Source organism: Puma concolor, chromosome C2, assembly GCF_028749965.1.
Source record: "Puma concolor isolate L17-30 chromosome C2, mPumCon1.1.hap2, whole genome shotgun sequence".
Lineage (NCBI taxonomy): Eukaryota > Metazoa > Chordata > Mammalia > Carnivora > Felidae > Puma > Puma concolor.
This window is the reverse complement of record NC_141675.1, coordinates 133,149,611-133,174,975: the sequence shown is the minus strand read 5'-3', so window position 1 is coordinate 133,174,975 and position 25,365 is coordinate 133,149,611. Positions and strand designations below refer to the sequence as shown.

Genomic DNA, 25,365 nt, shown 5'->3' with positions numbered 1-25,365 from the left:
ATGTTAACTTATCCATAAATTAAATTCCAGACAGGAATAAAACCAAGGCAAATGCTTGCTGTCTTTCCCAAGGTAAATGCAACTTCCTCATTCACCAATACTGGCAGTATCTATACTCAGTGTTTTCCTCTGCTGGTGACTTTTTAAATCTGTAATGAGACGAAGAAATTATTTAACTAATACTCAGGGTTATATTTTCTACTACTATAATAATCCGTCACCTATTTAAAATGTAAATAGTGCACTTGGAAGTACAATGAGCCATTTCTATCACTATTACTATTACTATTATTATTACTTAACCCATCACAGCTACTATTGATCAGAATGTCTTTCCCAGAAATATTAGGTATCTTTTATCAGTAATTATTGATATTTGCATCAGGCCATCAATGCAAAGCACATGTATGTGATATATTTATTATGATTAATTTTCCTTTAAAATAATCATTAATAAGGAATACCATGGTTTATATTTTTCTATAAACAATCAAAATAGTTTATATTTATTTCATGGTTTTCTGTGCCAGATGCTATTCTAAATACTTTGCATACAACGATTCATTTAATCCTCAAAAAATATTACGGGTTGGATGTTTTTTTTTAAGTTTATTTATTTTTCAAGAGGGGGGAGGAGGGGAAGAGAGAGAGGGAGAGAGCATCACAAGAGTGAGATCATGACCTGAGCTGAAACCAAGGACTGGATGCTTAGACAACTGAGACACCCATGTGCCACTGGCTTGGGCATTTTTATATACTTACTTTCAACAGATGTAGAAGATGAAGGCTTGATGTATTTAAGGCGTGGACTTTCCCAGGGTCATACAATAAATAGGTAAGTCATATTTAAAAATCACTGCATGAATACATAAAAGAGTAAGCACTATCTACTCCTCCAGGAATATGCATGTTCCTTTTTTTTAAAAAAAAGTAAGTTATATAGGAATATTGATTCTGTTTTAAGAATGGATGGAAGGTAGAAGGTGAGGGACTGATAAGAGGGAGTTAGGCTGATATTGAAGGACTGTCTCATGTGGCAAACCAAACAATTTCTGAGAGTATCTTATATTAACCTGGAGGACGGCTAGTGAATGAGATCCTACAACTGGGAAGAGCATTAAGAAGTATTGTTACTTCCAGATCACTTCCTTTAAGGGGTGGTCCAGAGTAGCGGTAGGGCCATTCAAGCCAGGCTTTGGCAAGTTTATGAATGACATCTCTGGTGGCGAAATGGCGAACAGAATAGATAAAGACACATGAGAAGTAATGTCTGCAGGTGTCTAACCAGTTGGTGAAAGAGAAAATCAGTCACCCTAATTGCTATAAAATAGGAAGAGAAAAATACAACTTAGATTCTTATCAGAATACAGCTGTATGTAATCTAATAATATAGCCCCAACCCAATATTATTTCATTTGTTTCTATTGAATAAATTGGGACTTTCCAAGACGCATTGCTAAGCAGAATACTATTAGCAGGCCAGACAAGAGACATTTAAACAATTGTTCAATAAATATCATCACTGACTGTTTAAAATTATATAAGTAATACCTTATTGAGGTTAAAAAAATCTAGTAACACAGAAGCATATAAAGCAGAAAATAAAGAGGACTTTCTGTCTCTTCTCTGTCATTCTATTCCCCTGATATAACTAGTAACCCGTGTGTTTTCAAGACATTTTACTGCATGAACAAATATATACTCTTTCGTCTTTATGTAAAATAAATGGACTAAAATTATAATTCTATATATATGTACATAAGGCTATAATGTAAGATTGATATTTTTTTTCTATCAGAAAAGAAATCTTATCATACACGTGCTATTACTTGATTTATCTCATTTTCCCCCCAAAAATACATCATGGAAAACTTTTTAAGCCAGAACATACAGTCCTACCACAGTCTTTTTTAAAAAATTACAGAATATTCCATAATATGGAATCTTATAAATCATTTAACTATTCCATAACATTTTATCATTTTCTCAAGCTAGATTTTCACACAATTATATATATATATTCCCATGTGTATTTAGAGACCTAAGTTCCAAGTCATTACCAATGCAAGCTTTTAATCATAGAAATACTGTATGTTTTTCTCTATTATCTGGAATAAATAAGATACTAGGGATTTTTTGGAAAAGTCACTTTATCCCATTCCTTCTCATACATTTCACACTAAATATATTGGGGGGCAAGAAAGTGGATGTGAAGCCAACTGGCTGAGTTTAATATACCCTGTAGACCATAGTTAAGTATGTAAAAATTTAATAAACTCAAATTTCCAGTTACTCTGGCCAAAAGTTTATGTTCAAGAAATATTAACTGACCATCTTAAAAGTAAATCCTAAATGTTGGGATAGGTAGTTAGGCGAAGTATCCCTCTAATGATTCTAAGGAAAACTCACTGAAGGAGTCAGTGCAGATGGGGTCATCCATGCAGCAGCAGCTATATTTTCTTTTCCTTTTTGCTTATCCCCCTTGGCACTAAAGACACCCTTGTGTACAGAGAAATTTTGCAGCTGGGCAGAAGAGACAAGCATCTGGCTAAGAAACAACACTATAACTCAGCGCAACTGTTGGCTTTCTACATTGATCTTATTAAATTTCAACTTGTTCTTCTGGAAAAGAGATTCACTAAGAGAAGAAAAAATATTACACAATTATTTCTGGTGTAATGGCTTAAGCTAATAGGCTTCACATAGCATCTAGGTGGGAAACACATTCACCATCAAATGGGGACATGGCCGGCATGGGAAGTCTTCTTGGGGTCATCAAAAACCAAGATAAACTCCCCTCTCTTCCCACCAAAAAATTACCAGGATATCTGGACTACTCCTTTATATCTGGAATATTTAGCAAAAAGGATAAAATTAATAGTCAGTTAGTATAGACACAGGTTGAGAATCTTTGTTAACAGAGTTCAGTGAAAGCAAAATAGTTTGCTGGAATACCAAAGAAACAATATTTTCATTAGTGTAAATGGAAACGTCTACACTTCTACTAATGTCCATATTATTAGGGATAAGGATACTGTCCAGAAAGCAGAACAAATAATTTCCCAAGCCTCAAGCTAAGGTAAAGAAAAAATTATGACTAGGTCAAAGTTGGTTTTTCTATTTATAAATGCAAACAAAAACAAACAAATAAAGCAAATAAACAAAAACAAAACCCTGGAGGGAATAGAGATCAATATTCATATAACAGATATCAATATCAGCAGAATATTTAAATAGTATAAATATTATAATATAATTATAAATAATATAAAAAACTATGGCCATCATAGACACGCACCACTTTCTCAGGCACTGGATGGGGTAGGATGGGGTTGGGCAGAGTACAAAGCCAGTAGCATGCCTATACTCATATTCCAGAAATGACTCTGGAACTCTCTTCTCTTTCCTATGCTCTTTCAACCCTCTGTCAACTCATTCTCTGAGAAGCCCTTGAGAGGGTCTTCTGAATAGGATAAGAGAAAAGAAGTTGTCTGCAAGATGCTTCTAGTTCCACTGTAGACAACATAGCAAGAAAAGAACAATCCAAGGCACTAGCAATTCTTATAAACTAAATAAAGCTAGCTTGCTTTTGTAAATCAATCAAAAGCCCTTTAATCATCAAGATATATTTATATAACTGTTGCATGCATCAAAACCACAATGAGGTACCACCTCACACCTGCCAGAATGGCTAAAATAACAACTCAGAAAACAACAGATATTGGAGAGGATGTGGACAAAGGGGAACACTTTTGCACCGCTGGTTGGAATGCAAAACGGTGCAGCCACTATGGAGAACAGTATGGAGGTTCCTCAAAAAATTAAAAATAGAGCTACCCTATGACCCAGCAATTGCAAAATGCTGATTCGAAGGGGCACATGCACCCCAATGTTTATAGCAGCACTATCAGGAATAGCCAAATTATGGAAAGAGCCCAAATGTCCATCGACTGCTGAATGGATAAAGAAGAAGTGGTATATACATACATATATATACACACATATATATACACACACACAAAATGGAATAACAGTACTTGGTGATCAAAAAGAATGAAATCTTGCCATTTGCAATAATGCGGATGGAACTAGAGTACATTATGCTAAAGAAATAAGTCAGAGAAAGGCAAATATATGATTTCACTCATATGTGGAATTTAAGAAACAAAACAGATGAACATAGGGGAAGGCAAGAAAAAATAAGAACAGAGAGGAAGCAAACCATATAGAGAACAAACTGAGGGTTGTTGGAGAGGAGGTGGGTGGGGGAATGGGCTAAATAGGAGATGGGCATTTAAGGAGGGCACTTGTTGGGGTGAGCACTGGGTGTTATCTGTAAGTGATGAATCACTGGGTTCTACTCCTGAAACCAATATTACACTGTACGTTAACTAACTTGAATTTAAATTTAAAAAATTAGCAATAAAAAAATATATGTTGAATAGTTTGAATACCCTAAAAAAAATAACCAAATTTTAAGAAATTATAAAGTCTTTGCCTGCTACTTTATAAATCAGTATTATGATCCTAAATATCACTTAAAAAATTCCATGGTTGTAGGAGCACGAACATGTGTGTCCTAGTCATGTAAGCAATCTTGAATTCTCCCTGATTAAAAATCAAAGTTAAAATCACCTGCCACAGGGTATAGCCAAGTGTCTTTTATACCAAGTTTATCAAAAGAAGTTTATAGTAGTAAACAAAGTTCAATTCAAATATGGTTATGCATCACAACTGCTTGCAATAGTGACAACCACAGTTATGCATTTGTTTACATTTTACTTATTTATTTTTATTTTTTAATGTTTTTGATTAATTTTTGAGAGAGAGAGAGAGAGAGAGAGAGCAGGGGAGGGGCAGAGAGAGAGGGAGACACAGAATCCAAAGACAGGCTCCAGGCTCTGAGCTGTCAGCACAGAGCCCGACACGGGGCTCGAACTCACGGACTGTGAGATCATGACCTGAACTGAAGTCAAACGCTTAACTGACTGAGCCACCCAGGTGCCCCGCATTTGTTTACATTTTAAATTGTATTAGAATTTAATTGGAGAATTGACACATAATATTATACTAGTTTTAGGTGTACAACTTAGTGATTTGACAATTATATACATTATGAAACATGACGATAAATGTAGTTACCATCTGTCACCATATACCGTTATTATATTACCTCTGACTATATTCCTTATGCTGTACTTTTCAGCCACGATGCTTACTTATTTTAACTTTGTGCCTCTTAATTCCCCTCATCTGTTTTGTCTTTTTCACCCCCTGCCACTATCCTCTCTGGCAACCACTGGTTTGTTCTCTATGAGTTTGTTTCTCTTTCTGTTGTTATTCGTTTCATTTTTTAGACTACACATATAAGTGAAATCACATGGTATTAGTCTTCCTCTGTCTGACTTATTTCACTTAACATAATAGCTTCTAAGTCTATCCATGTTGTTGTGAATGGCAAGATTTCATTCATTTTTATGGCTGAGTAATATTCCATTGTGTATATATACCATATCTTCTTTATCCATTTACCAATGGACATTTAGGTGTCTTTCATATCTTTACCACTATTAAATAATACAGAAATAAATATAGGGATGCATATATCTTTTTGAATTAGTGTTTTCATTCTTCAGGTAAGCACCCAGAAGTAGAATTAACTGGATCTGTATGTTACTTCTATTTTTAGTTTTTTAAGGAACCTCCATACTGCTTGCAAATTACATGTCTGATAAGGGGTTAATGTGCAAGTTACATAAAGAACTCATACAAATCTACACCAAGCAAACATGTCTGATTATAAATGCACAGAAGATCTGAAAAGACATTTTTCCAAAGAAATACAGATGGTCAACCGACACACAAAGAGATGCTCAACATCACTAATCATCAGTAAAATGAAAATCAAACCACAACAAAATATCACCTCACACCAGTCAGAATAGCTAGTATCAAAAAGACAAGAAATAACCAGTGTTGGCAAGGATGGGGAAAAGGGAACCCTCATGAACTACTGGTGGGAATATAAGTTGGTGCAGCCACTCTGGAAAACAGTAGAGAGATTCCACAAAAACTAAAAAAATAAAATAAAATTTTAAAAAGTATGCATTTTATATGTGCGCAACTTACAAATGATAACTACACAATAGAATTAGAAAATTGGCCGCACTGGTCTATTTGCAAGTCACTTACCATTTTGTATATCTCATTCTCTTCTCTATTTAAATCTTGACATCGAGAATTTTCTTTATCTCAGAAGCAGCAACAAGCTCCTGAAAATTATTTTTATATTATAAAAGATTGTATTTATACATATACATATATATATATTTCCCCCAGAAAATGGTCAATTTTTTGAAACTACCTTTCATATTTATTAAGAGATATAGGCTCAAAAACAATCAGCAAATTAGTAGATTATGTCTATGAACACTTGATTTTTATTGAATGTTGTCAAGACATCAAATGTGCGGGTTCACCTTTGAAAAGTGCTAAATTTGCATTTATTCTTTTGTTCCTAGGCTAACAGCTGAGTGTTGTTTTTTAAAGCACCCATTTGAGGTGCTAAGAGGTCCTAATTAGATGAATTAAACAAACACAACATTAACTTTCAGAAATGAAGTGTCAGAACAGATACCTTTTGATCTGCAGATAACTAAGGGAGCAACAGTAAATTGCAAATAATGTGATTGCATTTCCTGCCTCAACATATTGGGTTTGATAAAAAGTTTTACTTTAGTAACTGCCCAAGATATTGCTCTGAGTAATTGAGAGGGAATAGATTATATTTTAGGGACTGCCAACTGCTTTCATTCTCATTTTTCCTGCCCATGTCAGGAAGGAAGGAAGGAAGAAGGAAGGAAGGAAGGAAGAAGGAAATAGAAAGGCTTCTGTGTTACAGCGTAGCATTGTTATCCTTAGGAGGAGTATGTTGTTTGTAGGGCCACTAAACAAAGTAAAAAAGAACAAATAAACATAACAACAACAGCAAACCAGGGGTGATGCATTTTAAGTCAGTTCAATCAACCAATATGTAAGTAGGTACTGGGTTCGTTTTCGAGGGCCACCAAGATCACTTGAGGGATTTACAATCCAATGAGGAAAGGAATACAGATATTTCTACAACTAATGATAACACATGAGACAATGAAATTAATAATAAACATGAGCATCTTCTAATTATCTTTGAGGTGGTCAGGGTAAGCATCGCTGAGATAAATTTCAACTGTACCAAAATGAAAACTCAGCACATAACACATGGGAAAAGAGAAGAAGAACAATCCAGATTAAGAGAATAACGTGCGTTAGGACAAAGTGTGATGGGAGAATCTAATTCGAGACTTCACCCAAGCCCAAGTCCAGGAGTTAGGGTAGGAGAAAGAAGAAGTTCAAGTTCAAGGGTGAATTAATGATTTTAGCTTGATGGCTAACTGAGTTTGAAGTCTATGGGAAATTCAGATCTAAAGCTCAGGGTGGGTATCCAAATTAGAGGTAAAGATGGAATCATCCAGACAAAGATGGTAACTGAAGCTCTGGGAGCCCTTGGGCTAGCCCAGAGCTTATGCAGCAGTATTGTTAGAGAGTAAACCCACGGAATGCCTATAGTTAAACACAAGTTAGAGAAGATGAGAATAATAAAAAAAACCTCCTTGGAAGCAGCAAGACAACCAAGAAAGAGTGTACCTCAGATACTGTAAGAGGGTAAGCATTTCACGAAGAAGAGAGTGGCCAACATTGTCGAACAATGCACACTAGCAGCAGACTCAGCTATGAGAAAGTCATTTGCACTCTTGGAAGGGGCAGGTTCAGTGACACGGTGGGGTGAGAAACCAGACTGCAGACTGACTTGGGTAAACTGATCAATCAAGTCATGAGTGAAGAAGTTAGCAAAAAAGCAGGATGGGAAGTTTTTCCAGTGGAAAAGCATATTAGAAAATGGAGAACAGGAAGGCAAATACATCCAAAACAAAACAAAACAAAACAAAAAACCTCTAACAATATCATTATAAAGTACTATATTTTAACTGTGGTTTCTGTGTGCTATTCATTGAAGAGGTGCCTCAGTAAAAGCCTGAAATTTTCCAGGCAGAGCAATGAGTAGATCACTTCAAACAATTAAATTTTGGCATCTTGAGTTGTGTGATACCGCCTAACTACTAATCTTTAAGGAAAAATATGTGATGTGTGTAATTAAAAAAAAAAGTTTCATATTTAAAAATATTTTTTGATAAAAGATGCATATTCATATCCATAGAGACTTACGAAGCTCTGGAACACAATCTCAGTGTAAGTCTTTCAAAGGACTAATACAGGACAAAACATCTGCAAAGAAGAAAAATAAGACTTTCTGCCTTTTTATAAAAGTCAAATTTAAAAGTTGAATCTTAAAAGTCAATTGAGCCTGGGTGGCTTAGTCAGTCGAGCGTCGGATTTCAGCTCAGGTCATGATCTCACGGTTCATGGGTTCAAGCCCGCATTGGGCTCTGTGCTGACAGTGCAGAGTCCACTTCAGATCCTTGGTCTCCCCCTCTCTTTGCCCCTCCCTCTCTCTCTCTCTCTCTCTTAAAAATAAACTTAAAAAAAGTCAAAAAGATCCACTCTTATACCACATGGAAACTAAGGCTATCGTTCACCAAATATTTGAAGAAATAAATGTTTCCCATCCAAATAATTCTCACAAATATTCCTAGATCATGAATATATTTCTCAAAGGATATAATTACTGCTTTCACATCAGATGACCTGAAATTGACATCCTACAAAATAATTGGCTCATGCTCTTTATAAGTGTCAAGGTCATGACAGACAAAGGAAAAATGAGGAGATGTCAAATGAGAGGAGACTAAGGTGACTTGAGAATTGGATCCTGGACCAAGAAAAGGGACCTTAATGAGAAAACCAGGGAGACTTGACCAGGTCTATAGGGTAGTTAATAGAATTGACTCAGTGTTAACTTCCTGGTTTCAATAATTATATCCTGGTTATGCAAAATGGTAATATTTAGGGAAGCTGATGAAAACTATAAGAGAATTTCTACAGTATTTTTCAAACTCTTTTGCAAGTCTGAAATTATTTAAAGTCAAAAGTTAAAAAAGAAAGATTTCTAACTATGAAAAGAGTGAAGAACTATGCCTGGAGAGAATACGAAACACAAACTTGAGTATGTAGTTATATGTATCTTATTGCTTTAAATTTTTTAAAAAATTTCAACCAGCTGAAAAGTTGCTAGAACCACGTGACAGTAAGAAAAACATACTAAAGCTGGGTCGCGGATGTGGGGAGAAAGCAACTGTGGGAGAGCATGTCTCGACCAAGCACTTGGATTCAGCTCCTGTATTTCCAACGTGGAAGAAACCTACATGGATTCCCTGGACCCTGAAAAGCTATAATAATGTCCCTATGATAAAAACCACTAGATCAGGGCCCACAGACTTCCCTATCATCTTACCAGGAACAGAAAGAATCATCCTGATGTCGCAAACAAATTGGCTACTTGTCTCCCTCCACCAGGTTCCTTGACCCAAAATCATTCATCACATTTCAAGCTGTGACAATAAAAGTTGTATTGAGCAGGATGTTGTCAACAAAACCAGAAACCTTGAACAAGGGACTCTAGCTGGGAGCACGTGGCAGTACCCTCCTTGTGATGAAGACTAGGATAAAGATCTGTGGGAACAGACCAGCATCCCATTTGCCTGGGACACAGTCAACTACTGTGGCAACAACAGCTCTGAAAGCAAGCAACATAGTTATGGAACATTAGAGTAACCTGGCTTCAGGCATGCATGTTCCCAAGTCTCTGCTGTATGTTCTGCCATGGAAAGACAATGGAAATGCACAGTAACTGAATATCTACCTCCTCAAATGCCAGATCCTAGAAGACTCATGCTTCTTCCTGCTACCAATGGGTTCTTCATTTTTTTCCCTCCTAATCTAATTATAGAAAGATAAACCGTCTATGACTTTAAAACTGAAAAGAGAGAGAGAGAGAGAGAGAAATATACTAAAAATGCTTTGGTCCTAGAGAAAGAAATTTCTTGTTTACATGTGAAGTACTCTGTGTATATTTCAGTAAGTAAACTAATAAACAGAAACTCAGAATGTAATTTTCAATCTGGTTTCTATGTGACTTTATAATGTGAAGATGATGATAAAGGCCAATTTTGAAGTTGCCATGCCATTCAATTTTGAGTATCTACTCTATGCAAGACACTATCATAAGCAAAACATGGTCTTTGATTATGAAAAGAGCCTCATAATGTTGGTAGACTATTATACATGTTTCCCAACAGCAGTATTTCATAGACTGTTATAACAAAGAGGCAAGCCAAGTCCTGTTAGGACATAAGGATTACCTTGCAGTGGTCTGGGCTATCCACCATGGAGAAAATGAGTCAGGGTCATTTGAAGGCAGTAGAAGATTCTGATGAACAGTGATGGAGGCATAAAGGAAAAAGGCATTTTGGGAAGAGAAAAAGCCTAAGCAGAGTCACGAGATAGAGAAGTACAGGGTTGTTTTGATTATCTAATTCAAATAAGAGGGGAAGAGCTCCCGGAGTGAAATTTCATTGAGTGATAGGGAGTGAACAAGATAGTCTGGAGCTTAATGAGCCTTGGGACTCCCAGAAAATTATGCTTTGTAAGTAAATACTACCCCCTGTCATGTTCAGGACCAGTACTATTAAATACTGCTCAATACCTTTCTGTCCCTGCATTCAGAATATTTTCATAGTACCAAAAGTATGAAATATACATTTTAGTTGTCTACTCCAAAATGGTACTAGAAAATTCCAAAGAATCTAGATCTTAAAATATGTTCCAGGTGCACTGTTTTGCAAGTAAGCAATTACAATTCACTGTCCACTTCTAAAAGGTCAATAATTCAGCTTGCTCTACACGATCCTAGACCCAACATCAAGCTGCCCACTGAAGTTTTACAAACCTGAAACCTTCTTTGCTAACTGGATAGGAATTTCATTCTAGCAGCAAATGCTAAAGTATTTTAGCAGCACTTTCCTCTATAAACAGTAGTTTCAGAACATGTTAATATTGGTGTGATGTAAAAAAGTATCTCTTCAGTAAATAAGTTTGGTAAACACTGGATGAAGGAAGGTTAATCAGATATCTTTGCTGTAGGAGTTATCAGAACCTTGATAATGCTAATGAGAAATACAGTACTCAATGAGGAGGGAGATAATACCAATTGTCAAACCCATAGGAGTCTAGTGATACAAGTGTTGCAGAGAACTGCACATTTGAAAACTGCACCAGATGCATTTCTGCTTCCTCTTATTTTAAATCTATCACACATTAAATGGAATGGCTTAATCAAAAGTCTGTAAGGAAATAGAGGATTTCTCCAAAACAATTTGATTTCTGCATGCCTGTAGTTACTGTAATATCACCTTCTTCAATTAATTCTATTGGAAAAATTTCTCTCCTTGAGAAAATATCTCTGGTTTTAAAGTGGAAATTAGTTGGGGGGGGGTGGGGTGGAAATCATGAACATATATGTTCTCTTCTGCTAACTTCTCTGAGGGGAAGGTTAATTTGTTAATAGGAAACCTGAATTTTATTAATCTTATAACATGGTTAAATCATTGGCAATGCTCATGTAAATGATGATGTAGACACTAAGATAGAATAGAAAATTCTACTGCAATAGAAAATCAAAGAAACTAGATACACTTCCAAAAATTAATGTGTAAGAAGGGAATAGCAGTTTGAAAATCTCTGTGTACTTCACAGATCTCTAGGTCCTGCTACAAGCCAGCAACAACATGGTACATCCATAAAATATGTCTATGTTATGTCATGGCTTGGAATTGGTTTGTATTTACAGGCATTTGGATCTAAAAGAGAGTAGCAATTTCTATGCAGATCTTATGATGGTTCTGTAGCTTGAAAAGTGAAAGCATATGTAAATACCCAACACTAGGGTCTGGATCAGCAGAAAGGACGACACGTTATTACTCTGTCAAACTTCATTTCACAATGCCAATGTGTAGTCGTCTGGGTGCTTCACAGAGATGCTCTTATTTTGTGGTTGTAGTAGGGACTGAGGCAAAAGCTACTTATCTATCTGCCACTATATATATATTTTTTACAAATTTTTAATGTTTATTTTTATTTTTGAGAGACAAAGAGAGACAGCATGAGTGGGAGAGGGACAGAGAGGGAGAGAGACCCAGAATATGAAGCAGGCTCCAGGCTCTGAGCTGTCAGCACAGAGCCTGACGCGGGGCTCGAACTCACAAGCTGTGAGATCATGACTTGAGCTGATGTCAGATGCTCAACCGACTGAACCACTCAGGTATCCCCCCCCTTTTTTTTTTTTGATGGGTGGCAGAGGGGGCAGAGGGACAGAGGGAGACTCTCAAACAGGCTCCACGCTTAGCATAGAACCTGACACAGGGCTCAATCCCATCACCTTGGGATCATAACCTGAGCCAAAATCAAGAGTCGGGCTCTGAACTGACTGAGGCACCCAGGCGCCTCTGCTATTATATTTCTTTTCTTTTCTTTTCTTTTTTTTAATGTTTATTTATTTCTGAGACAGAGAGAGACAGAGCATGAGTGGGGGAAGGGCAGAGAGAGCGGAAGACACAGAATCTGAAGCAGGCTCCAGGCTCCGACCTGTCAGCACAGAGCCTGACGCGGGGCTCGAACTCACAAACTGTGAGATCATGACCTGAGCCAAAGTCGGTCGCTCAACCGACTGAGCCACCCAGGCGCCCCTAGTATATATCTTAATCATACTATGTTAGCTAAGGATTTTTGGCACTTTCATCAGGCTATTTACATAATCATAATTATTTTTGGTTCACAGCACTCTCAATTAAATATTAACATTATCCCTTCTCATATATATGATCAGAATTGCCAAACACATGCGAAACATTATATACTCTTCAAAAAAGGCATGAGGTGTGTTTTAATACAATTTGTTTGTTTGTTTTAGGAGTTTATCAGTTGTAAAACAAACAAACAAACAAAAACCACAAAAGACAAAAAAAAAAAAAAAAAGAAAGAAAGAAAGAAAACACCACACACACAAACAAAACAAAACAAAGAAACAAAAATACCAGCCCTTTGCTAATAGATTTCTATAATCAGGTACTCCCGCACAAACAGTAATTTACTTAGTTGGGATAGTTCCATCTCTCCAGAAATTGAAATGTTTTCAGAATATCTTAGTGTTGAGGCAAATTTAATTGTTTTTCCTAATGACAAGTGAAGTTTGATCATCTCACCCCAACTCTCCAGGTTGCTATTACATTTTTTTACACCATTTTGGTTCATCTTCACTTTCGACTATACCAAGCAAACTCACACACAAGAAATATTTGCCACAGTCTCTAGAAAAAACTTTCAGTAGAAGTTTTATGGTTGGAATGAATTAGTATTTTGTTTTAAAATACTGGAATTTTTAGATATAAGACGACATTACCTAGAATATAGAAATAAGATGTTTGCTAAAGCAAAGTTAGTCCTTCTTTCTCCTTAAGCAATGAATGTTTGCTTCTTGCCCCCTCCTTCCCTACCTTGAAAGCTAAGTGCAAGCCTTGTGTGAACAGCCACTTGTAGTAAAGAAAATAGCCTTCTGTTTCTCTTCCCTGGAATGTTCTCCCAGATACACATGGCTAGCCCCTCACACTTTCCAGATTTTTACTCAAGAGTTACCTCCTCAGTGAAGCCCTCACTGGCTAACCTATCTATAATTTTTATCCTCCTCCTAACATTTCTTTCTCCCCCCCCCCCGTGTTTTTTTTTCTTTTAGTTTTTATTTAAATTACAGTTAGTTAACATACAGTGTTAAGATTAGTTTCAGGTATAGGGGCTCCTGGGTGGCTCAGTCAGTTAAGGGTCTGACTTCGGCTCAGGCCATGATCTCACAGTTCGTTGGTTCAAGCCCTGCATCAGGCTATGTGCTGACAGCTCAGAACCTGGAGCCTGCTTCCGATTCCACCTCTCCCTCTCTCTCTGCCCCTCCCCTGCTTGCAGTCTGCCTCTCTCTCTCTGTAGAAGAATAAATAAACATTAAAATAATGTTTTTAAAAATTAGTTTCAGGTGTAAAATACAGTGATTCAACACTTCCATACAACATCCAGTGCTCATCATAAGTACACATCTTAATCCCCATCACCTGTTTTACCCATCCCCCTACCACCTCTGGTAACCATCAGTTTGTTCTCTATGGTTTGGAGTCTGTTTCTTGGTTTGCCTTTCTCTCTCGTTCTCTTTCCCTTTTGCTCATTCATTTTGTTTTTAATTCCACATATGAATGAAATTATACAGTATTTGTATTTCTCTGACTTATTTCACTTAGCAAAATATTCTTTACCTCTATCCACATCATTGCAAGTGGCAAGAGTAATATTCCATTGTGTGTGTGTGTGTGTGTGTGTGTGTGTGTGTGTGTGTGTGTATCACTACTTCTTTATCCATTCATTAATCAATGGCTTTTGGGCTGTTTCCATAGTTTGGCTATTGTAGATAATGCTCCTATAAACATTAAGGTGCATTTATCCCTTTGGATTAGTGTTTTTTGTATATTTTGGGTAAATACCTAGCAGTGCAATTGCTGGATCATATGGCAGTTCTATGTTTAACTTTTTGAGGAACCTCCATACTGTTTTCCAGAGTGGCTGCACTGTTTCCCGCCAACAGTGCAAAAATGTTCCCCTTTCTCCACATCCTTGTCAGCAACTGTTGTTTCTTGTGTTGTTGATTTTAGCCATTCTGACAGATGTGAGGTGATATCACATTGTAGTTTTGATTTGTGTTTCTCTGATAATGAGTGATATTGAGCATGTTTTCATGTGTCTGTTGACCATCTATATGGCTTCTTTGGAAAAATGTCTATTCATGTCTTCTGCCCATTTTAATTGGATTATTCATTTTGGGGGTGTTGAGTTTTAGAAATTATTTACATATTTTGGATACTGACCCTTTATCAGATACGTCATTTGCAAATATCTTTTCCCATTCAATCGGTTGACTTTTAGTCTTGTTGATTGTTTCCTTCACTGTGCAGAAGCTTTTTGTTTTGATGAAGTCCCAATAGTTTATATTTGCTTCTGTTTCCCTTGCCTCCAGAGACATATCTAGAAAGAGGTTACTGCCTATGTTCTCTTCTAGGAATTTAATGGTTTTATGCCATACATTTAAGTCTTTAATCCATTTTGAATTTATTTTTGTATATGGTGTAAAAAAGTGTTCCTGTTTCATTCTTTTGTATGATGCTGCCCAGTTTTCCCAATACCATTTGTTGAAGAGACTGTCTTTTTCCCATTGGATATTCTTCCCTGCTGTGTCAAAAACTAATTGACCATACAGTTGCAGGTTCATTTCTGGGTTTTCTATTCTGTCCTATTGATCTTTATGTCTATTTTTGTGCCAGTTCCATACTGTTTTGATTATTACATATTTGTAATATAACTTGAAATCTGGTATTGTGATGCCTACAGCTGTGCTTTTCCTTTTCTAGGTTGCTTTGGCTATTTGGGGCCTGTTGTGGTTCCATAAAAATTTTAGAATTGTTGTACTTCTGTGAAAAATGCTGTTGGTATTTTGATAGGGATTGCATTAAATGTATGGATTGCTTTGAGTAATATACATATTTTAACAATGTCTGTTCTTTGATCCAAGAGCATGGAATGTCTTTTCATTTTTTTGTGTCGTCCTCAGTTTTTTCTTCATTGTTTTATAGTTTTCAGAGTACAGGTCTTTCACCTCTTTGGATATGTTTATTCCTAGGTATTTTATTGTTTGGGTGCAATTTAAATGGAATTTAACCCCTCCAATTCTCTTTCTGCTGCTTCACTACTGGTATATAGAAATACAACAAATTTCTGTTGACTTTATATCCTGTGACTTTACTGAATTTGTATTAATTCTAGCGATTTTCTTGGTGGAGTCTTTCAGGTTTTTCTATGTAGAGTATCATGTTATCTGCAAATAGTGAAAGTTTTACTTCTTTCTTGTCAATCTGGATGCCTTTCTTTTTGTTGTCTGATTGCTGAGGATAGACTCTTCCTAACATTTCTATACCCCCATTTTCCTGCTTTATTTTTTCTCTTTATTATTTTCATTACTTAACACACAGTTATAGTCTACCTACTCATTGTTTATTACTCACTTCCATCACTAAGATGTAGACTCCACAATGACAGAGAATTTGTCTTTTTGTTTTATTATGCATTACCAGGACCCAGGACAGTATCTGACATAAAACAGATGCTCAATAAATTGAATAAATGAGTCTCCACCATCATATGAAATCTCCTCTATGTACACAGGTAAGCTTTGTTAAACAAAACTATCTTCTCAAAACCCTTTAGCAGTTCAATGAAAAGGACCAAAAGCTGACGAAACAGATGATACAACATTAGGCAATCAATAAAATGTTATAATGTGATGAACAAATGTTTATGTCACATGAAAAAAACTTAAAAACAATTTAAAAAACAGTAAAAAAAAAAGACAGATATTGGATGGAAATATTAACAGTCTATATCTTATCTATACTTCCCTAAATTTTACAAAACAGACTCTTTTTTTTTCCAACCTTACCTCTCTATAAGCCTCCACGGACACACTCAAGTTGGTTTGGTCTAGTCATTTCATCGTTTATCCAGATTACATATTAATTTGCTATCATTTTATGGTTCTTCTCTTTCCAACTTAGTTGTAAACTCTCAGAAGGCAAGATTATGTTTTAAACAACAGTGATCCTACCACACCTCACTCAGTAATAAATGTATGGCCAACTCTTATTACATATGTGTATACTGACTGGCTGGTTGATTCACACCCAGGATTGTGTATCGTATCTGCAGATACAGCATAGCCTCTGACATCTTAAGGTCAGTTGGCTCTTTAGAGTAACACTACAGTAACAAGCAAAAAAATTTAGCATAGCAGGCATTATTCTACATTCACACGAAATTTTAGGGTATCATGAACAGCTCTAATTTAAAGGGCAAGAACAGCTCCATGTAAAGGGCACCTGGGTGGGCTAGTCAGTTAAGCTTCCACTGTTGATTCTGGCTCAGGTCGTGATCTCAATGTTCAGGAGACTGGCCTGCATCAGGCTCTGCAATGGCAGTGCGGAGTCTGCTTCGGATTCTCTTTTTCTAGCTCTCTCTCTGCCCCTCCCCACATGCTCTCTCTCTCCCTCTCAAAATAAATAAATAAATATTAAAAAAAAGTTAAGAGTTACATTTACACAAGTGATACATATCTACAAGATGAAATGCACTCTCCTTTGAAATAATTTTCAAAGATATTTACATTTTTTTATATATCACATGTAAAAAATTAGGAAAAATGATAGTCTACATTATTAATATTTATTCAATGCCACAATGTATTTAATCAGAACCTCAGTGTCCAACATTTTGATTATTTCTAATTTTTTTACTATAATTAGGCCTGTAAAAAATGGACTTTAAGATAAATTTCTGTGTGATTGCCGTGTTATAAAAAAGGAAATTCAGATATTTTTACTTAATAAACCTTTAAAAAAGATTATCAGTAATACCATTTCAATCCATATTCTGAGGCTTGCTCAAAATTTGGAATTAAAATTTATAGATTAAAGATTATACTTGTTCAAGGGATTTTCATGATAGTGCCAAATGTGTGTGTGTGTGTGTGTGTTTTTCATTTATAACTTTTTTTTTTTTTTTTTGTGAGCTCCGTTCATTTCCAGGCGGGGACTTTCAGAAACCAATGAGTCAGCACTTGGGATGTCTGTGGTACAGTTTAAACATGTGATTATATTAGAATCCTAAGGGCATTTTGATTTTTTATTGGGAATAAACATTCCTGCAGTGATTAAAGTACATGAAATATGATGCATTTTTCCACTAAGTGATAAGTAAACATTACCAGAGACATAAGCTTTTTCTTATGACAGAATTTGTGGTGAAGTTTAATCCTCAAATGGTGAGAACATATAGTTTCTTGAAATAATAATATTTAATGTAGTTGTCTCAGAATGGCCTTATAATGATCATAAAATGGCTGCGTTTTTTTCCGTTTCATACCAAAAGGTCTCTGTCGATTAAGTTCAAAATCTGAAGGGATTAACTTCTAAAAATCAACTCCTTAGAAAAAAGGTTTTGAGAAAAATCTGAATATTGTCCCAAAGCACAATATTCTGACAGCCAAAGAGAGAACCCAAGCTAAAACGGCAAGGGTATTTACCAGTAGCAAGAATTTCATACCAAAGTATAACAGAGCAAGTAACATAAAGGTTACTTTTAAGCCATGACTAATTTAAGAATAAGAGTTATGACAATTTAAAATATGTAAACCATCTTGAATGTTATTCAAGCAATAAGGGCCAAGCATGTAGACATTTTAAGATTTTCAGATGCTCAGCATTTTTATTGGTGTGTTTAAAATGTTCTCTTTTTAATTAAGGAACTCAGTTTTAAAAGCTACTAGTAGAATGAGTGGAGCTATATTAAGTTTTACAACATTTAAAAATGTAATAGCCATACATATAATTTCTTTAATGCAATATTAATTTTATATTTTTAATAGATCATATTAAGATCAACTTTCAACATAAAAAAAATCAAGTCAAACAACAAAAATGTTAGTGTATCTAAAAAAGGCTTATTGAGAAACCGAGCAAGGAAAAATAAATTTCACATTAGTAGAATTCCTTGGGATTCTACTTGAAAAGTCAATAACTAAAACATAGAAAGAAAGAAGGAAAGAAGGAAGGAAGGGAAGAAGGAAGACAGGGAAAAAAGAAAATAAGAGAAAAAAAGAATTAAAATATAAGCCTCCGTGTATCACAATACGTATTATAAAAAGTGTATCCCAGTCATAAAGTTTAGAAGTTTTAATAAACAGTGGAACTGTAAGGTACTCTGTAAAACAGTAACATGGCAAGGTACTTTGTGAAATCTTTATGGATGAATGATCACATGGAAGCAACCTGTGTCATAAACAGGGGAGGGTAAATTAGGGGAGGAAGATGAAGTGAAAAGGGATGTCAAATTGTAGATCTTATGTTCAGATTCCAGAAAGAATAATAAATCTGCTCTAGATAAATCTGTTCTAATTCTAGGTGGGACACAATTTAGAGAAACTTGTTTGATGCCAAAAGTCCCTGTTTTTGTCCTGATCAGAAAGGTAGCACTTGCAAGCAAATACATTTTAAAACAAACTCAATAAAAGCAACTTTTAGCTGCATACCAGATACTTGCTGGAACAGAGGAGATGGTTTTCTTTGTGTATATTAATCCATCTGTTTTGGCAACGGAGGAAAGCAGTTCCTTAAAAAACAAATTATCTACTACTTGACATCTCTTCTTTTATTATGAAAAAGGGGTCCTTTACTTTAAAATGTATACTTTCTGGGGGCGCCTGGGTGGCTTGGTCGGTTAAGCGTCCGACTTCGGCTCAGGTCATGATCTCACAGTCCGTGAGTTTGAGCCCCGCGTCGGGCTCTGTGCTGACGGCTCAGAGCCTGGAGCCTGTTTCCAATTCTGTGTCTCCCTCTCTCTCTGCCCCTCCCCCGTTCATGCTCTGTCTCTCTCTGTCCCAAAAATAAATAAACGTTGAAAAAAAAATTTTTTTTTAAATAAAAAAAAAATGTATACTTTCTGTCTTCATTTCAATATCAAAAGTAATTCAATTTAAGTTAATTAAAATTAAAGTTAATATATTTCCAATAACTAGAAAACCTGTGGTGAATCACTACTCCCAAAAAAATACATTTAGTAAAGGTAAATTATAAATTTATCTTAAAAGGCACTTTATGAGCAAAGTATGGACACAGATTACTATAAGTAACTTTTCTTTAGCCAGATGTCTTAAATTCCAGGGAGCCAAGGTCTTGAGTTGGGCACGGATGAATAAAAAGAATCTTCCCATTCACCACTGTTACACTATTCAGAGGTATCATCTTCAAAACATATTAAATTTTAATTTGCAATTATAAAAAGATGATTATTTCAATGTGAAAGAATTCTTCATAATTAGGGAAAATGGGTATTTGGGGAAGAGGCCAGCATTTGCAAACAATAAAATTGAGGATCGTCTCATGTTGACACAACATCAAAGCAACTAGCGTTTTGTTATGCTGGATGCCAGAGGTCCAAAAGCAGAAGTCAAAATGTCCTCATGAGATCACCTGGCATTTATTTCGATATCTCTTGTTTGAGACATGACAGCAATCAGGCACAAAGCACAACAATGCACTCTACTTTATAAAGACCTCATCCTGTAATAATTGTTCTTTTTTAAGACAAGTGTCCTTAGTTACATAAATGAGCATGATTTTGGAACAGAAAAGACTAACCACAAAGGATAGCCATGTCCTCTGGACTGACACAGGTTTCAAAATATTTAGAAACTAGAGATTATTTTGAAATACCTCTTCCTCAATTAATACTCTTCAAATTGGTTTTACAATAAAAAAAATGGTTTAAAATAATAGTTTTTAAAAAATGTTTATTTATTTATTTTGAGAGACAGAGAGAGAGTGGGGGAGGGGCAGAGAGAGAGAATCCCAAGCAGGGTCAGTACTGTGAGCATGGAGGCCAATGCGAGGCTTGATTTCATGAACTCTGAGATGATGACCGGAGCCCAAACCAGAGTCGAATGCTTAACCCACTGAGCCACTCAGGTGTCCCACAGTAATAGTTTTAATTCATCAAATTTCTTGTTGCATTACTTAGTACAATACGCTGAGTATAATTTATTAGATATCATCTGGGGCCTGATGATATCTACAACAGTGTCTGATCTGTATTAAGATATTATTTTTATTGTTATTTTATGACAGATGATTTAAATAAAATTTAAATAAAATTAAAAAGGTAAAATATGTAGTTAGGTTAGATTTGCAAAAAGTTAAACTAGCTGAAAATACATTTACAGAGCCATGAATTATCCAGGCATTGAAGGCATTTACTTTCTGGTTACTTTCAAAGTAGTGTGGGATGACTTTTCATTTAGAATATAAAGGGTTTTTCCTTTAATTGTCAAGGCAGTTGATAAAGTATGCCTTCTCACATCTATTTTCACCTCTGCCCCATGGCACCAAGACCTGCTATGAAGAGTTAGAAAGCTCTGAAAAAGAGACAATTCTCTCTATAAATGGATTTTTTCCAGTAGCTAATAGGACTTAAAGACACCCAACAAACAAAAAATACAACTCATGTGCTTGAAGCAATCACACTCTGAGCAAATTTTTGCAAGTAATATATCAAATGCATCAACTATTTTATGCATGCAACCTTTTAGTTCAATGCAGATTACCATAGCACAAGGGTTGGCACTGAGCATAGAAAGAAGATCAAGTGGGGACACAGAAACAAGAAAGTCTCATACAGATATAGAAAACAGTGCCTTAAAAAGAAATCTCTCCCAGTTAAATGTTTCATCAATACCCTAGATGGAAGAATTAATAATAAACCTCAGGACCACACAGTGGTTCTGCAGCTTTGGATTTACTGCAGTTAAAGAATTTTCATATATGTTTAAATTAACTGTTTAGAAAACTTTAGATAACTTAGTCTGTAGAGTCTTTTTCCTCAATTAATTTTTTTCTGTTTGTACCAAAACCCAACTGTGACATTTTTGGTACCATGGTTCAGATTCAGAATGTTCAAAGTAAAAAATTTCCCTTACAGATGCTCATGGGGCAAATCATATTCCCAGATACATATACCACATGTTCTACCAAACCTTCTAATTTGGCAGTGTTTCAACATGTCTTTAATGCTCATCATCAAACGGTATCACCAAAAGCAGTTTTCATTAATAGAGTTGAGGAATTGAAGTACATCATTCTCTGGGATATAGGTGATCAATAGCTTGATAAATAGAATCACCCTGAAAACAAATGGCAACCATAAAAGTGGCCTTCAGTGTGGTGCTTGGCAGTCATTCTGGTGTTGGGAACAGAGGTGGGCTCTTACGCCACGTGCCCTTGGGCACAGGGCATGGTTACAGGACCTGCCTGCCTGACCTTCCTTGAGCTGAGAGTGAGCCAAACCAAAACTCCCAACCATGGGCCCAGAAGAGAGTGGTATTCAGAATCTGGGTCATTCATTTAGATGAAAAGAGCAAGTGTTAACCAAGTCTGAAAGTAGCATGATGTTGGAATGATCTAGAAAAGTCTGGATTTTTTGAAGTGAATTCTTCATGTTTCACATTGTTAACATCCTGAAAATTTGTTAAATGTTGAAAGAGTTATTATTATTTTCAGATCCTTTCAATAAGCAGACTTGTTTTAATACAGACACATACACACACACACACACGCATAAAGATAGAAAACATATACAGAACTATCAAAATCTGACAAGTATTTTATGAAAATAAGTCATTATTAAATAAGCTATCACTTTGTGCTTGTAGTGGGCAGACAACTCAGAAATGGGATAGAAGCCAAGAGAAACAAACATAAAAGTAATAACTGAGGGAAAAAATGATGTTCTAGGAAAAGTATTTAAAATTAGTAAAAATCTGGAGTTGGAGGCCGGAGCAAAGATGACTGCTCCGAGCTGCATTCATAAGGAAAGAATCTGGTGAACAGACACATCTAAAGGTAGAGCCTACAGGAAGGAATGTCTTCTTCAGGGTGCTGCCCTACCTCCTTTTCTCACACGTAGGAAGGAGTTATATTTAACTCCTTTCTGGAAAAAAAATCCTACAACTTTCCCAAGAGAGCTAATGGCTCTTGGTCAACATTTTTAAGAATTTGGGTCATGTGTCTAGATTGTAATTATTTATTTCTCTTTCTCCCAAACCAGAATGTGGGCTTTCTCAGGGTTGGTACAGTATTTTAGTCATCTTGGTATTTCTCAAGCCTAATAGCAGAACTTCTAGTATCCGTTTGGATCTTTCCTCTTTTTTTTTTGGTCAGAAAGACATACGTTTACTGTCTTTCCCTCAGTATTTTTTTTAGGATTATATTATTTTTTTTCTCAGATTTATTACAATTATTTTAGGCTATATATGAATCATGTAGTATAAACATGTTCAAGGCTCCTTTACTCCTGAGCTCTTCCTAATAGGCAGGAAGAACCCAGGCTCTACCTGTAAATTTTATTCCATTATTTCTAGACGCATTTACTGGTTCCTTGTTACAAGGTCTCTCCACAATTGGAATTGACATACTCATGCATCCGGAAATGGTTATTACAGTCTTTATCGTCTCTTGGCATTCTGAACCTTCCAACTTCTAGTTCTGAGATGACGCAAAATAAAACAGTATGGCAGAATCATTGCTAAACCTTCAAATCACCAGAGTAAAGTTAGAATAGTGCCACTCTCTCAATAACCGGAATGACATTGTGGTAAATGGGCAGGTTGTTATGGGCAACTCCGTCATTGAATCAAAAATGTTACCAAAGGTTAGCCTTTGGAAAGGGAGGCTAAAAATAGCTGTTAATCTAACAAAATGAAAGATGAATATATACTGTGTATTTTTGTGGACAGCATGTGTGTATTCACACACATACACAGTTGTATAAATTTTTGGTGTGTACACACACATGCAGATACACATCATGAATATTTGTATAAACAATCACAAACAGTGCTAACTAGTTAGCATTATGTTAGCAAGTGCTTCCCAAAGGAAAGCAAGACCATGCTGGAGGAAAAAAGGGACTGGAGGAAATTATTACATATAGTGTATAGTGTTAGGTCACTACTTGAAAGGACAAAGTAAGTCTAAGGCAGGGTAAAAATAAGGGAAATGGGATAAGACAAGGGACTGTTCTCTCTATACCATTAACAGTGTGCAAAAATGCCAAAAGCATAGGCAGGGCTTGGACTAATGGAAGAATTTTTTTTTTTTTTAATTCTGTATTCTTGACTCACAGATGGAGGAAAGGGTGAAGGGAAAGTGGTGAGAGGCTGTGGGGGCCCCTGACTGTTGATGCTGGACTGCTTCCTTCTTTTGGACACTGTGGCTTTCTCAGAGGTGGTGAAGGAGGAAAGCCACTAAAGAGCAGGAATGGAAAGCAGTCGAGTCCTGCAAACCCCGGACGCCTCAGATGTGGCGCTGGCAGGCCGCCATCTGTGGGCCCCGTGGTTACGGCACTGGAGTGCCAGTCTTCATCCAAGAGCAAGCTCAGAAAGCTCAACTGGTGAGGCTATGACAGGGTGGCCGTGACATTCAGATGGCAACATCCTGAGGTTTCACTCAGGGGCATTAAATAAGGAGGGAAAAGTTCTTCCTCCTGTCTGTTTACCAAATTTTTTTTATACTCAAAATAACCAGTCTTGTCATCCTCAGAGCTAATGACTTAAGGCAGTGATAAACAAAGTGTCTGTTTGAAATTCAGAGTTTAGTCTCAACGGCCAGGGGGCAACCTTATTTAGCAGCACAAATTATGTCTAAATATGGAAAAAGACAGGTGGTCAGGGTAGGAAATTATACTGAAAGATCTTTTTCCTTGGGCTGACAGAACTGCTCTTCGCAAGTGAGAGAGAACTGGCCACGTATCAGAAAACGGTTGTTTCGGGAGACGACAGGTACACCGGAACGTTCTTTAGGACCAGGGAACATGGTCCAGTGTTCACTCCGTTAAGTTCTATTTTGAGTCTTTTGTTACTTTACATGACACAGATGTCCCAATAAAATAAAAATTTTATTTTTTTTCAACGTTTTTTTAATTTATTTTTGGGACAGAGAGAGACAGAGCATGAACGGGGGAGGGGCAGAGAGAGAGGGAGACACAGAATCGGAAACAGGCTCCAGGCTCCGAGCCATCAGCCCAGAGCCTGACGCAGGGCTCGAACGCACAGACCGTGAGATCGTGACCTGGCTGAAGTCGGACGCTTAACCGACTGCGCCACCCAGGCGCCCCTAAAATAAAAATTTTAAATGTGAGTATTATCCTTGATGCTGGTTTGGCAATACTTGGTTCCACAGCACAGGCAGGCCTAATAACTGCCCACAGCCAACATTTCTTATCAGAAGAACACATCGTCTACTCTCCTTAAGTCCTTTTTGCCTCATCTATAAAGTGTGGATGATGATGATGCCAGCCACTGATGGCTGTTAGAAGACTCTGATGAGAATATGCAAAGGGAAGGATGAAATGTTATTCAGGGGGAGAATTTTATTCTGATAAAAGGCATTCACTATGCCTAGTGAATAGTGACGTTAACTACAAAACTGTTATATGTACTTGGAGAAGAAGAAAAGTGAAAGATAATCTTGATTCAAGCATTAAGCAGAGGTAACACGCAACCCAAGAAATGTACGATTTAGTAATGTCTGCTATGGTGTGTACTGTTAGTGATAACTCTATATTCTGTAGATTCTATAGAGTATGAGATTCAAGCCTCGTGTCTATTTTAGAGATTAAAAAAAC

The 25,365-nt window shown here is 36.3% G+C and overlaps 1 long non-coding RNA gene and 1 pseudogene across 2 annotated transcripts in view; one reads left to right on the top strand and one right to left on the bottom strand.

Moving 5' to 3' along the window:
- The window catches only part of LOC147577543 (uncharacterized), a 544,234-nt gene that overhangs the window by 223,115 nt on the left and 295,754 nt on the right, over positions 1–25,365 (bottom strand). For both annotated transcript variants that reach the window (XR_015240381.1, XR_015240382.1), the window contains exon 6: positions 6,193–6,272. This is a non-coding gene — a long non-coding RNA (uncharacterized LOC147577543). The remainder of the gene's footprint in view (positions 1–6,192; positions 6,273–25,365) is intronic.
- On the top strand, positions 9,351–9,844 carry LOC112849806 (gametocyte-specific factor 1 pseudogene; annotated as a pseudogene).